This window comes from Sapajus apella, unplaced genomic scaffold (genome assembly GCF_009761245.1).
Source record: "Sapajus apella isolate SASKATOON/1434 unplaced genomic scaffold, GSC_monkey_1.0 scaffold104, whole genome shotgun sequence".
NCBI lineage: Eukaryota > Metazoa > Chordata > Mammalia > Primates > Cebidae > Sapajus > Sapajus apella.
The window spans coordinates 4,602,396-4,617,212 of record NW_022437044.1 but is presented as its reverse complement, the minus strand read 5'-3'; the positions used below and the strand labels follow the sequence as shown (position 1 = coordinate 4,617,212).

The following is a 14,817-nucleotide window of genomic DNA, read 5'->3' as shown; positions in this document are numbered from 1 at the left end:
CAAGGCCTCATTTCCAGGCTCACCCAATATTGAAACAGGAGCAGATGGAACACTCACCCATCTACAGGAGCTAAAATGATACTGATCAGTCTCCAATGTGAGGCTTGGGTGAAGGCCTCCACCCAAGTTTTCACAGCTTGGGCTGGCTCAGCTGCCATGAGAGGATTGGCACATGATCCTGTAACCATCCAGGAAGAATGGTGGGTCGTTTTATATAAGGTGGCACTGTGGCTGTTTGCCCATCTGTCTGCTCAGATCTGCTTCTACATCCTGCCAGGAAAGATGATGGCTCTGCAAAGTCCTTTTAGCTAGAGTTACAGCTCTACAGTGTTATGCCTCATCAATCATAACCTCACTGTCTCATGACCTCACTGTCTCACCAGTCATTGCCTTTGACCTTCTCTCCACCCAACTGTTTTACCAATTGCCACCTCTCACCATCTCATTTTGTCACTGATTGCCAATTGCCATCTTGTCACCTCATCAATCACCAATTGCCATTTTACCATTTTGTTTCATCCCTTTTTGATCACCAAGATGATACAGGACAAGTGAGCCTCCAAACTGAGACTTAGCCTGGAAAGGTTCTTCGCTTCTTCCAGGAAAGAATACAAAGGTGAAAGAGGGTAACTCTATTGAACCAGTGCTGCTCATTGAGGAGCAGGGCTAACCCAAAAACAGCGTGCCCAGAGTTGACAGCATATGGGCTGTTGGCAGTTGCATTTATATCCACGTTTAATTTTATGACTATTAAGAGGTAGATTATTCAGAACTTTCTAGAAAAGGGAAGGAGAGTTTCTAGAACCATGTAAAGTAACTACCGGGCCATTGTCATGGTCCATTGCCTTTGCCTTTGTAAACTGTCATTGTGCCAATAGAAATGACTTTATGCTAACAAGCAGCTAGGGCAACTAGATGTCACCTTCATTGCCATCTGCTGGTTTGAGACAGCTTCTTCACTTCACCCTGGGAATCACCTAGTTTGGGCTTCAATCAGTAGGATCATTACTGGAAAACAAGTCCTGCCAGCCTCCTACCTTATTGTTTATAAATTGTATTAATTAAATTTGTATGCTTTTCTCCTGAAAATCTGTCTCAAGTTAGTTTAACTCTTAGACCCAGTTAAAAAAAAAAAAAAAAAAACTAAGTGTATAGAAGTAAATTTTGCCATCACTTATAAGACATTAGTTAACAGAAACTGTACATAATTCAGTTAGCACAAGAGAGATTTTGACATTTTCAGTCATTGCTTTTCAACTGATTTGTGTCTCCTATTCAGCAGAAGGTCATGTATGTTATACAACTCAATAAATACTAGTTCAACATAGTGTCAACTATTTTTTTTTTCATTAAAGATTTTTTAAAATGTAAAAATTAGAGCAGCTGGGGATAATCGTATGTATTATCCTGGATTTTTGAGCTCCACAGATTTGTGTTTTGCACTCTCTGAGTTTCTTTGAGCAAATTTCTGATCCAAACTGTATTTGGAAGTCATGACAGAAACTGGACTGGTTCCATAATTGAATTTAATTAAGAAATTAACTGGCTTGGATCCAGTTACAGGCCTCTTACATCTGAATGGGTCCGAAAGAAACTGATAGTAAATGGTAATATTGCAGACGTTATAAAATTTGGCTTTTTGGAAATTCACAGGGGTTTTTGTCTTCTATTCTTTTGTTTCATTTTTCTTGCATACTTAGGTAGGAAAAAAATGGCTAACTTAATCTCAGAAACCTGAGAACAAAGCCAATATCTTAGGTAAAAATACGATTCTTAACTTCTGAAGAACTTAGCAGCAAATTCTTAGAGAAATGGCAAAATTTTACTAAAGATGCTTGCAGTAGAATGTTCCAAATGAACAAAACTGCACTGAAATGGATTTGAAAATGAGAGTTCCCAAATTAGTCTCTTCTAGTGATGCCTATTGATATGCAGAAGATTCTAAAAGGTTTTCAGTATTTATATTTAGAGACTTTACATAAGGAAAACAAAAATGTAAGTGACTAATTGATTTAAAACAATTAAATCTGCCTTGCAATTTTTCTTGATGGCAATGAGTGACAGGATTAGGCAGGTACAGGATCGTGGAAAGTGGGAAACTTTTTCTTCCCAAAGGGGAAAAATTGAGAGGTGATGTGATTGCTGAAAAAGATTCCTTTATGACCAACAAACAGTCACCTGAACTTTTGTTCAGGTTCGCTATAATGAGTGGGTTTTTCTCTAACCTACCTGAGCTAATCACCTTCCCCACCCTGCCAGAGACAATGCTTCTCTCTCTCTTGCTCTCTTTGCAAAATGATTATGGAAATGATAAAAATCACTATCTCTTGCAAACTTTTAATTAATGGGAAAAATGGCTAATCATGCTACTCTTAAGCTGTAGTGAATCTGGTAAACTAGTGTTATGGATTTGTCTTTTTCTGTTGTTTTGTTGTGAATGGGGTACCTTAGGATAAAACGTGGGTTCAGGATTTCATAAGCTCACTGTTCAAGATGGCCCAGAAAGCTAGTCAGTAACAAATTTTGTCGCAGGTCTCTGAAACAAACAAAAAACTGGATGAGGTCTCCAAATTTTTTTTTTTTTTTTTTGAGACGGAGTTTCGCTCTTGTTACCCAGGCTGGAGTGCAATGGCGCGATCTCGGCTCACCGCAACCTCCGCCTCCCGGGTTCAGGCAATTCTCCTGTCCCAGCCTCCTGAGTCGCTGGGATAACAGGCACGTGCCACCATGCCCAGCTAATTTTTTGTATTTTTAGTAGAGACGGGGTTTCACCATGTTGACCAGGATGGTCTCGATCTCTTGACCTCGTGATCCACTCGCCTCAGCCTCCCACAGTGCTGGGATTACAGGCGTGAGCCACCGAGCCCGGCCTCCAACTTGTTTTATGTCCTTGGGAGCTTGATCTTGTAACCACATCATGCTACTTTCTCTTGGTCTCTGCCATCTAAGGAACAGGGATTTGGTGGTTCATGTAACAGTTATCTCAGCTAATTATCTGGGCTAGTTAAAAGCCATTGCAAACCCAAAATTGACTGCTCTAAACTCCTTCTGGGAAGAGCAATGGAAACTTCCCAGTGCTCCCTTATCTCAGCAGCTAAGGCTTTGCCATTTTAAAACGGTGGCCCGGGCTCAATTCTAGCTTAGGGAATTAGTACATTTCTTATTGATATCTGTGTGACCGTTAGCATTTGTTGATTCTCTTTCCCTCCATGAACAACTTCTAGGTTCCCTTCTTAAATTTTCCTTTCTCTGAGCTACAATTGAAGATTCTAACTTCTGTAACAATTATGTACCCCCTCTTTGAAAATACCTCACACGCTTGGCCACTCACGGTTAAGTCATAACTTTTTTAAGTTGTTAGTTTCCCCTGTGAGGTTACTTTTGGTAACATTTAAAAGCCAGGAATATTTTCTGGTTGGCCTGGCTAAACTAGGGTAATAAGAAATTTAAAAGAACTTTTTGGGTTTTCTTTCTTTCGTTCTTTTTGTTTTTTTTTTTTTTTGTTTGTTTGTTTGTTTGTTTTTGTGAGTGCTGTCGTTAAAAATCAGCTTAATTAAAAGTGGCTATCCAAGCTCTACATATATGTAAAAGTGGTTTTTTTGGTCTTTTTCTTCCTCTTTTTGAATCTTATTTCTCTGAAGAAAAAGGGGGCTGTCTTCTCAGAGGACTAAATTGTTTTTATTTATTTCTTCTTGCTGCTCATAATGCATGCCTGAGAAGACCTAAGATAACTTCTACTAGTGTGGGACTCCATGGGAAAAACAGAGCAGCCACCATAGATCCTGTCTTAGGAAAAACCTGTTTTCCTTGTGAAAACCCAGGAATTGAAAGTATGTGGATTCCTCTCAAAATTGAAGGCTCTGTTCTGTTTTTCATTGTGATATCTGATAAGTTTGAGTTAAGAGGTTTTCAGAAATTACTTCTCATTATGAGAAAACTTTGGCGTGTAATAACTGGGTAGGAAATGTACTTTTAGTGATGGTTAATTAGAGTTCTGCCAGATACTCAGCTCTTTAGACATTTGGATTAGAGATGCATACACTTGGCCACCTAGAAGGTATGGAAATGCTCCCACCCCTCACTGAGAGATAAGACTCCCATTGCAAAATGGGCTGATTGGCTGGGTTGCCCTGCAATGAAATGCAAGTTAAAAGCATTGCACTGTATTCTCCCAGAGCATTTCTGTGTTTCAGGGGATGCAGGATATGATATAAAAATGGGACCCTTAACTTTGGAGATCTGTTTTTGTCTTCCAGCTCTGCCTGTTTATTAGGCCCTAGAAAATGCATGGTTTTCTGGACCTCTTCCTTGAAGAATTTAATCTTGAAGCCAGTAATCCATTTAAGAAACTTAAAAACTGACAAATGAAAATCTGACAACTACTGGATCTTCTTCTGTCTGCACAATTGTATATATGTCGTGTTTGTGATGTTTATATAAAAGCGCTCTAATTAATTGGCTTAAAGAAAAATAAGCAATTGATTTCAAATAATTTAAATACTTTGTCCAAAAATTAAAACTAATGCCTTTTACTTCATGTGATTTAATAAGCTTTCAGGGCCAGGCGGGGTGGCTCATGCCTGTAATCCCAGCACTTTGGGAGGCCAAGGCAGGCAGATCACGAGGTCAAGAGATCGAGACTATCCTGGCCATAGTGAAATCTCGTCTCTACTAAAAACACAAAAATTAGCCAGGCATAGTGGCACGCGCCTGTGGTCCCAGCTGCTCGGGAGGCTGAGGCGGAAGAATCGCTTGAACCCATGAGGCAAAGGTTGCAGTGAGCAGAGATTGTGCCACTGCACTCCAGCCTGGCGACAGACAAGACTCCATCTCAAAAAAAAAAAAGCTTTCAGAAATAAAGAGCTTTAAAAATTATTGGTAACAGAGATGTTTTGTCTAAATCAAGCAGGTCAGACACTAGGTTTGTTAAGTGATTTAAGGTAATAAGCTGCTTTTTTTTGGCTTTTAAAAATTGTTCAACTCGCCTGCTTTACAGCTTGATATGGTAAGGTCTGGGACATGTGGAGTTAGTCATGCTCCTAGCTATGCTAGAAAGAATCAGACCATATCTGCACTTCTGTCTGGTGATCCAGGCTCCAAATCTAGTACATAATTTAAATTACTTATCAGATTTTTCATCAAAAATAAAATTGCTAAAAGTTGACATTGTAACATGCTACTAAGACTACTTAAAAAAGTTGTGCATGTAATGTGTGTGAAGAAAGTGAAATGTGCTTTTAGTAAAAGATTATAAGAAGACAGGAACATGTAAATTTTTACCTGGTTTAGAGGGTTAAAGGATTGTTTTAAATTACATAGGATAAAGTTGAAGGTTTGGGGAAGTTCTGAAGGATGTGTAAGGAATCTTGTAAAAAATTCTGTGTGAAATATATTAGCTAAATTTCAATGGGTATTTTTTGCTTTTTCCTGTATATAGAATGTTGAAATAAAAACACAACAGGGTTTACTTTAAGAAGCGATCTGCTCTTTAACAAAAATTTGTAGACGATAGAGAATGTTTTTGAGAATCTCACCTTATGGTAAAACTGATTAAGATTGACAGATTTATCTGTAAGGTTTTATTGAAGATTGGGGTTCACATTAATAGTACACAAATGCAAAGGGGAAATTTGGCATTCTTTCTTGAACTAGATATTCACGTAATATTAAAGAATAAAAATATTTGCTTGACTTTTGAATAAACTACTGAATAAAGAAAAGAAAGACAAGAGACAGATTGTTTGGAAAGCTAAATTGTCCTTCTATCAATGAGTAATGGTTTATGTTTTATTAAGGTTTTTGAGACATCATTTTGGCCAAATGAATGACTTGTGGTGACCTGGAATTCTATTTCATTATATCAAGTGTTTTAAACCTTTAACAAGTTTTATACCTTCCAAAATCTAATTTCAGCTTTAAAATTTTCATTTCTGACCTCTACCTTTGTGATGCTACAGAGGGCCCCTGAAGCATCCAAAAGAGAGGTAAACAGGATTATTTGACATGTTAAGTTACATGAGAAGGATTGTCAAAACAAAACATTATGTCTTACCTTCTTTAGGTTGTATTTTAGTGAATGACATTAACATATGTTACAAAATTGTATGGGATTTCTAAAATTCTAATATGTCTAAGTATATATTATCAATCATAATTATGGTTATGTTATAAGCTACAGAAATAACCGAATTTCCTTGTCAATTGTGTTTTTAACTAAAACCATTTCAAGTCATTTCCATACTAATTGCTTAATGCTGACACAGTCTCTGAAAACTTCACAAACACGCAAAATCCTAGAATATAGTATCTTTTAGGAGGTTCATAAAGAGATGGAAAGGACCCTGAAAAGAACTCTTGAATACAGGTTTCTAATAACTCTAAATAAATTATCATTTCGACTGGGTAAGGATTCTTCCTGAACTTTAATGAAGACAATATTGTCAAGAGGGTTTCATCCTTCTAGATGGACATCATTAGTTAGGTCCTTTTTCTTTGATTTGGATTCAGAGAAATAATAATTAGAAATGTATCTCCCATAATGGACTCTATCGTAGATTCCATGGTAAAGGGTATGGTCACACAACAAAGATTAAATTCTCTTGGGGGAATTTATGCTAAATAATAGAATTTTTCTAGATTACTTTTCTGGCTAAACAGAAGTATCTGTATAGCTTCTGGCCCTTGTGGCCTATGGAAAAATACATTACACCAGGTGTTACACAAATCCAGTTGTAGATGATAAGCAAAGAGACTGCTTAGTTAAGAGAGTAGGCTCTAACAAGCTCATTCTTTTGTCTATTTTATTTTAGGTGGTTTGCTTTTTGGGTACCCTGGGTAAGGAGCATACTCCAAACTCTTGGTATTATCCTCCTGATAGTGATAATAGTAGTCTCCCTGGTGTGCTGTATTTCCTAAAAAGTTTTAAATGTTTGCATGCAACCATCTCTAGAACACCGAATGGTCTCTCTTCAACTGGCATAACAAGAGCTAAAAGAAATGTGTGACCATGAGGACATCATAGTCTATGAACGACATGCTGAGACAGGAACCCCAAAATCATGGTAACTGAGACTGTCACTAAGGCCCTAATTTTTGGACACACTTTCACCTAAGGGAGAACCTGACCAAAACGGGGGAATTTATTTAAACACAATTGTGAAAGGTTATTGTTTGAGGCTGAGCTCATACACTAGGCCCCAACAGACCAAACCAAACAAAAATGGAGCCGCTCATGCTACACATGACATGATCAAACTAAGACTTTAAGGAAAAGCATAAGTTCTAGAAGAGACGCGGTTTTGTTTTTCTCCTATAAACAGCGTGTTCCAGCATAAGACGATAACCTCTACTCGGTCCTTGTTTCTACCTTGCAAAACCCACTGTCTTACTATTTCCCAGCAGGTTTCTACACCAAATAAGTACATTGACAATGGTGATAGTGACATGAATAACTAAGGTTTCGGTCAATCTCACAAAATTGAGAAAATTACCAAATGAGGAAATTGTTCAATCAAGTTTAGCCTAGAGCTGCCTTCTTACATATTTAATTTTGGTATAAAGGTTTTTCGGTACATCATGAACTATATCAAGTGGAGGTATAAACAGACCATAGCCTACACTTGTGTCAATCCGTAATTTTTGGCCAACCAAATGTAGCCAGCTGTTCAAAGTGTATTCTAACAAGGCAAACACTGAGCTGTAACTAATCCAATTATTTCTGTGCCTCACTTTCGTTTTCAGTACTTCACTTTCCTTTTTCTCTCCATAAATCTTCTTCTACTACATGGCTATACTGGAGTCTCTGAGCCTACTGTGGCTTACAATCTGCCTGATTTGTGAATCATTCATTGCTCAATTAAACTCCTTTAAATTTAATTCAGTTGTAGTTTTTTTCTTTTAATCACTAGTAAAAAACATCTCTCTCTTCTGCATATTCCCTTTTTTCCTGGAAATATATTTCTAGCTTGACTATTAGTTTACATTAAATGTAAGGTTAATGATAATTATATCACAAATATTAGAACTCTGTTACAATTTCACATAGTCATTTATTAGTAGACATATATACACATTTTCTCAGAAAATGTAGTTTCATTTTTAAATATATATATAAACATTTTCTCAGAAAAATGTAGTTTCATTTTTAAAGAACTTTTAGACATTTGCTGACAAAAATGCAAAATATAGATAACGAGAAAATCATATTTCTTAAAATAAGAAAATATTCCACTTTAACATGAGAATTTTGTCTACAATGCATACACTTCAGTTTACAGATTGTCACCTACTACCTGAGTAAATTGCCACACACCTTTCCTGAACTTTCCATGTTCTTTTCTTTCCAAAGAGAACATTCTTAAATTTTCTCAACTCCTAAGTATGTGAATAGACATTTCTCCAAAAAAAAAAGACAAATGGCTGATAAGTATATAAAAAGATGCTCTACATCAAATTCATTAGGAAAATGCAAATCAAAGGGACAGCATGCCACATCACACCCACTAGAAGAGGATGGCTTTAATCAAGAAGAAAGATAATAAGTATTGTCAAGGATATTGAGAAATTGGAACTTGCCTACACTGCTGGTGGGAATGTAAATCTGTGTAGCCACTCTGAAAAACAGTTTGGTACTTACTCAAAGACATAGATTTAACATATCACCCAGAAAAACCACCCCTAGGTATTTATGCAAATGAAATGAAAACATGTTGACTCGAAAATTTGTAAAAATGGGCAGAGGGCAGAGCAAGGTGGCAGAACAGAGAAATCTGTCAGTTTTCTCCCTTGCAAAGACACCAAGTGAACAATTATCTACACACACACACACACACAAAACACCTTCGTAAGAACCAAAAATCTGGTGGGCACTCATAGTACCTGGTTTTAACCTCATATTTCTGAAAAAGGCACTGAAGAGATAGAAAAAAACAGTCCTGAATTACCAATGCTCCCCTCCTCCACCCCAGCAGCAGCAGCAGTGTGGTGCGGAGAGCAACTCTGGGTACCGGGGAAAAGAGAGCATAGTCATTGTGAATCATTGAACTCAGTGCTGTCCTGTTAGAGCAGAAAGGAAAACCAAACCAAACTCAGGTGGTGCCCACCCATGGATGGAGCAGTTAAACCGGCCCTCACCAGAGGGGAATCACTGATCCCAAGTAGGTCTGAAGTCAGTTGCCTATGAACCTCACCACCCAGGTCTATAGCACTCTTGTCTCCAGGTAAATTTGAAAGGCAGTCTAGTCTATAAGGACTGCAACTCTTAGGAAAGTCTTAGTGCTGAATTAGGTCCAGAGACAGTGGACTAGGGGGCATATAACCTACTGAGACACCAGCTGGAGCAGCCAAGGGAGTGATGACATCACCCCTCTCCTACCCCTCCAAATAAATAAATAAATAAAGACGTTTTCTCAACCCTTCATTTATAGTCATTTGTTTCTCATTAGAATATGAAATACTTTCATATAGTAACACTTTTCAAATGTAAAGCCTTCTGCTGAGCACAGATGGATTCAATTAATATTTATCAAGTTGAATTAAACAAAAATTTATGGTAAAGCTATAATTAGTTAAAAGATTTACCTATTCTTTCTGCACTGCTTACTAGCTCAATATAGAATATTTATGTATAGTATAACATACCTTAAAGCATACTTAAAAAGTAAATCATTTCAATAGAATGTTATGTTGTCCACCTGAGTTCAAATACTCGTTTTGCCGCTTCTTTAGTTATGTAGCCTTTGATAAGTTGTTCAACCTCTTAATGTTGCAATGTTCTTATTTGCAAAACGGGGAGCAAAAAATGGGACCCACCTTTTAAAGTAATTATGACGGTTACATGAATTAACATACGTAAATATATCTATAATAAGTGTTTTATGAGTTTGTATTTAGTTCATGTTTGAAAAATGTTATTCATATATCAACTGTGAATAACTAAAAGCAGAAGACCGTTGAGGTTCCTTAACAGCAGATTAGCATGAGAAAAACAGAAGTTTATTAACATGTATATCTCATATTTACATAGATGCTATCTTGAAAAATGAATAATGTCAAAGAAGTGGCCTAGAACTCATTTGTTAGCATCTTCAATGGAAACAAACAAAAAAGGGTACAGAGGAGGCAAGATGTGGAACAGTAACCAGAAAAAGCAGGGTAAACAAGAGGAAGGTTTGTTATGCAGATATAAGTCAATGTCTTCTCCATTGATAAGAGTTTCTTGTTATTTCGTCATCCTTTTTTTCCTGGTACAAAAGAACCCTTACAAATGGAGACTTCCTTTAAAAGTATAAAGTTTTTCTTACAAAAGTGTAAACTATGCTGTTTTTAGAATTTCTCCTGTGTCTTCTACTTCTCAAAATCTTACACCAAAAAGGCCTATTTTGATCTCCTACAGTCATATTTTAGAACGGCATATGTTGAAATCCTACACGTCAAAAGTCCATAGTTGTATTAGTCTATTTTCACACTGCTATGAAGAAATATCTGAGATTCAGTAATCTATAAAGAAAAAGAGGTATAATGGACTTACAGTTCCACATGGCTGGGGAGGCCTCACAATCATGGTGGAAGGTGCGGGAGATGCAAAGACACATCTTACGTGGTACATGGTGGTAGGCAAGATAGAGCATGTGCAGAGAAACTGCCCTTTATAAAGCTATCAGATCTCAGGAGACTTATTTACTGTCAAGAGACAGCACAGGAAAAACCCATCCCCCTGATTCAATTACCTCCAACTGGGTTTTTCACACAAGTGGGAATTAAGAGATCTACAATTCAAAACGAGATTTAGATGGGGACACAGCCAAACCATATCAATAGTTGACATTAGGACTCACTCTTGACGTTATGCATTCTATAGGTTTTGACAAAGGTACAATGACATGTATTCATTATTGCAATTTTATACTGAATAATCTCACTTCTGTAAAATCCTCTGTGCTTTGCTGTCCTTCCCTCACACCGCAGTAGCCCCTAGCAACCACTAACCTTTTCACTGTCTTCATAGTTTTGCCTTTTCCAGAATACCATACTGTTGGAATAATACACTATGTAGCTTTATTTGACTTAGCAATGTGTATTTAGATTTCCTGCATGTGTTTATACACATCATTAGCTTCTTTCTTTCTTTTTTGTTTTCTCTCTCTCTCTCTCTCTCTCTTTTTCTTCTTTCTTACCTTCAGAGTCTCACTCTGTCACCCAGGCTGGAATGCAGTGGTATGATCTTGGCTCACTGCAACCTCCGACTGCTGGGTTCAAGCAATTCTCCAGTCTCAGCTTCCCAATCTTTAGAGTTTAATCAGTTTAATTTTTAACATTGTTTCCAGTATTTGAATATGTTCACCACTTACATGACTGTCATTTCTTATTTCCATAATCTTTGAAAGATTGAAAATTGAATACAAATGAAATCACACTGATACACAGAAAGAGCTATCTGGATTTTTATAATTTCCTCCTATTGTTGGTATTCCAAGCAATCACTGTAAAAAATCTTTCAAATACATATAGGTTTTACTAATGTTTTGATTAATGCCTTGATTTTTCTCAACTAATATCAGAATTTTCGCTACATTCAGCGTAACCTTTTGAAGAACAAGACTCTGGAACACTTGATTTACTTAGTCCTATGAAAGAGATAAATATGGGCCGGGCACAGTGGCTCAAGCCTGTAATCCCAGCACTGTGGGAGGCCGAGGCGGGTGGATCACGAGGTCAAGAGATCGAGACCATCCTGGTCAACATGGTGAAACCCCGTCTCTACTAAAACTACAAAAAATTAGCTGGGCATGGTGGTGCGTGCCTGTAATCCCAGCGACTCAGGAGGCTGGGGCAGGAGAATTGCCTGAACCCGGGAGGCGGAGGTTGTGGTGAGCCGAGATCGCGCCATTGCACTCCAGCCTGGGTAACAAGAGCGAAACTCCGTCTCAAAAAAAAAAAAAAAAAAAAAAAAAAGAGATAAATATGGTATGTCCCGCTCTACAGGGAAATAACTTAAAAAAGAGTTGATACAGTGTAATGACTAAAAGCCAAATCTCTCCAGTCAAAAAATCTATGACTGAAGTATGGTTCTGACATCTACTAGGTATGCAATCATTTTAGGTCTGATTTTTCACTATTAAATGGAGGATAATAATAATATCTACTTCCTGGAATTGTTGTAAGGATTAAATATAATTATATTTGATGAGGCACTTAATGACTCTCGTACAATAATTACTCAATTTAAAATGTTAGTAGTTATCACTGGAATAGAATTTTTCTAGCTACTTCTATTGCATGCATTATATAAGGTGCAGTTTTGAATCCAGGCTACACAATGGCTGCTGTGGGTACTAAATAATAAGAAATTTGGAATACATTGCACTTCTTTTCAGGGCCAGGGCAAAAGTGCAACCATTACCAGCATGAATAAACTAATAAAGAATATTGTTTTTCCACCCAGTACAGAATTGAGAACATGGGCCAAGATACGTAGGCATGAGAAATCTGTAACGGTAAAAAATGTGGTTTCCTCAATTATAGCCAATGGTCCAAGTGGGCTCTCACTATGTGAGAAAGGAATAAAGGAAAGACAACTAAATTAGATCAAAACATCCTAGTCTGGCTGGTATATGTGGATTTTATTCTGGTTCACCACAATTATTAGGTTAATTATAGAATGTTTATTTTATCTTCAAACTCTATTATATTATGTACTTTATTTTCCTTTAAAGAGTTGTTCCCTTCCTCTGATTTTCATTCCCCAAGATTATATAAAATAGGAAACTTTTTTAGAAAATGGCATTTTAATAACAGGACAAAAATATATGATTAAGATATTTGGAATGACATTCCTTCTCTGATATTAATCAAGCCTGTTAACTCTGAAATATCATATAATGCCTATTCTTCTCTGACTTTTTTTAATAAGCTGGTGTAATGATCAAATAAAAATAATGTGGCTTCTATGTTTATTGGTTGGAACATTTTACAGTGTTAATATAATTTTATCAACTCTATAAAAATTATATTACTATTTTCTGCACTGAAGGAGAAATTTAAAATATAATAGATTTAATGTAGAAAAAATTTAGGTCATTGAGGAAAGAAAAAATAATGTTCTATTAGAAACCTCATATTGGAAATTGACCATAATAAGGATAAATATAATAAAATTTGAGACTTCCTTGCCTGTCCATTTCTTAAATGTTTCTGCATTTTTAATTCTTCTATATCTTAAACATTTCAATATCTTAAAATAAAAGTAGAAATTACAGAGAAAGAGGACTGATTTGCAAGTGAAGAGATGATAGTGGTAGCTAATTTCTAGAAACTACACAGAAAAACAGCAGCATAATATTAATTATGCAGTTTATGATCATCTTTTTTCTAAAATGATAAATAAAAAGAATTGAAAATGACATATTCAAGGTTAATTTGTTTTGAGAAAGTAACATTCGAAATTCAGTGGTCCTGCCTACAGTGATCTATGTAATGGGAGTCAGTGAGATAAATTGTGAAGAAAGTGGATGGTAGAATCTGTTTGTATCATATTGGACATGCTATTTAATTGCTCTGTCCCCCAACTGCCTCCTACAAGAAGGCAGGAAAATAAAATCAGCATGATAAATTTGCTTTGAAGCATGATTTGGACAATATATGTAAAGGATCGTGTCTAGAAAATACTTGGTGTTTGTAAATATTTGATTTCTTCTCTTCTTTTCTGTGAGAGAAATAAAGAAGTTATTAATTATAAATTTGTTTTATGACTAAATTGACAATAAAACTGTAACAATACCTAAACATCATGCTTTCCATTGGTCAATAAGTTGACCAAACTAAACAAATACAACTGCATGGACCAAAGTTACACAAATTTGTCAATACAATTAAAAGTTAACTGTTAGGGAACAGCAAACACATCTGTGTTATGACATATTTAAGTGTCTGATAGTAATAAATAAAAAGTGCTCAAAAGCACATATACTAAAATCAGAACAACACAGAGAAGATTAGAATGCCCCCGGCAAAGGTGACATACACATTTATGAAGCATTCTGCATTTGTACTACCTAAGTTCAATGCTAAAGAAAAAAAAATCTTAAAGGCACTAGAGAAAAGGGTCAAATTACCTAAAAAGGAAATCAAAACATAGTAAGAGCAGATGTCCCAGAAAAAATCTTACAAGCCAGATGAGATTGGTGACCTATTTTTAGACTTTTTAAGAAAAATTAATATCAACCAATGAGTGCACATCCTGCCAAACTAAGCTTCACAAAGAATAAATTTAAAATTTCTCAGATAAGCAAATGCTATGGGAATTCATCACCACCAGACTAATCATTTAAGAATGCTCAAAGGAGTTTTAAATGTGGTAACAAAACGCAATACTTGCTACCATAAAAGCACACTTATGGGCAAAATCCACAGGTCTTCTAAAGCAGTTACACAATTGAGACTACACTGTACCTAGCCAATAACATTACGACAGGAACTAAACCTCACATATCAATATTAACTTTTAACATAAATGGCCTAAATACTCCACTTAAAAGATACAGATTGGTAAATTAGATTTAAAGATGATCCAACCATCTACTGCCTTCAAAAACCCACTAAACATGTAATGACACCCACAGGCTCAGAGTAAAGGGATAGAAAATGATATATCACACAAATGAAAAACAAAGAAAAGCAGGGGTTGATATTCTCATATCAGATATAATAGATTTTAAAACAACAGCAGTAAAATAAAGAAAAGACAAAGAAGGGCATTATATCATGCTAAAGGGCTCGATTAAACAAGAAGATTTAATTATTCTAAACATATACGCATCC

General features: G+C 36.2%; 1 pseudogene; it reads left to right on the top strand.

Annotated features, from left to right (window-relative positions):
• The first annotated feature begins 13,946 nt into the window (after window positions 1-13,946).
• On the top strand, window positions 13,947-14,046 carry LOC116536871 (annotated as a pseudogene).
• Window positions 14,047-14,817: the final 771 nt, after the last annotated feature.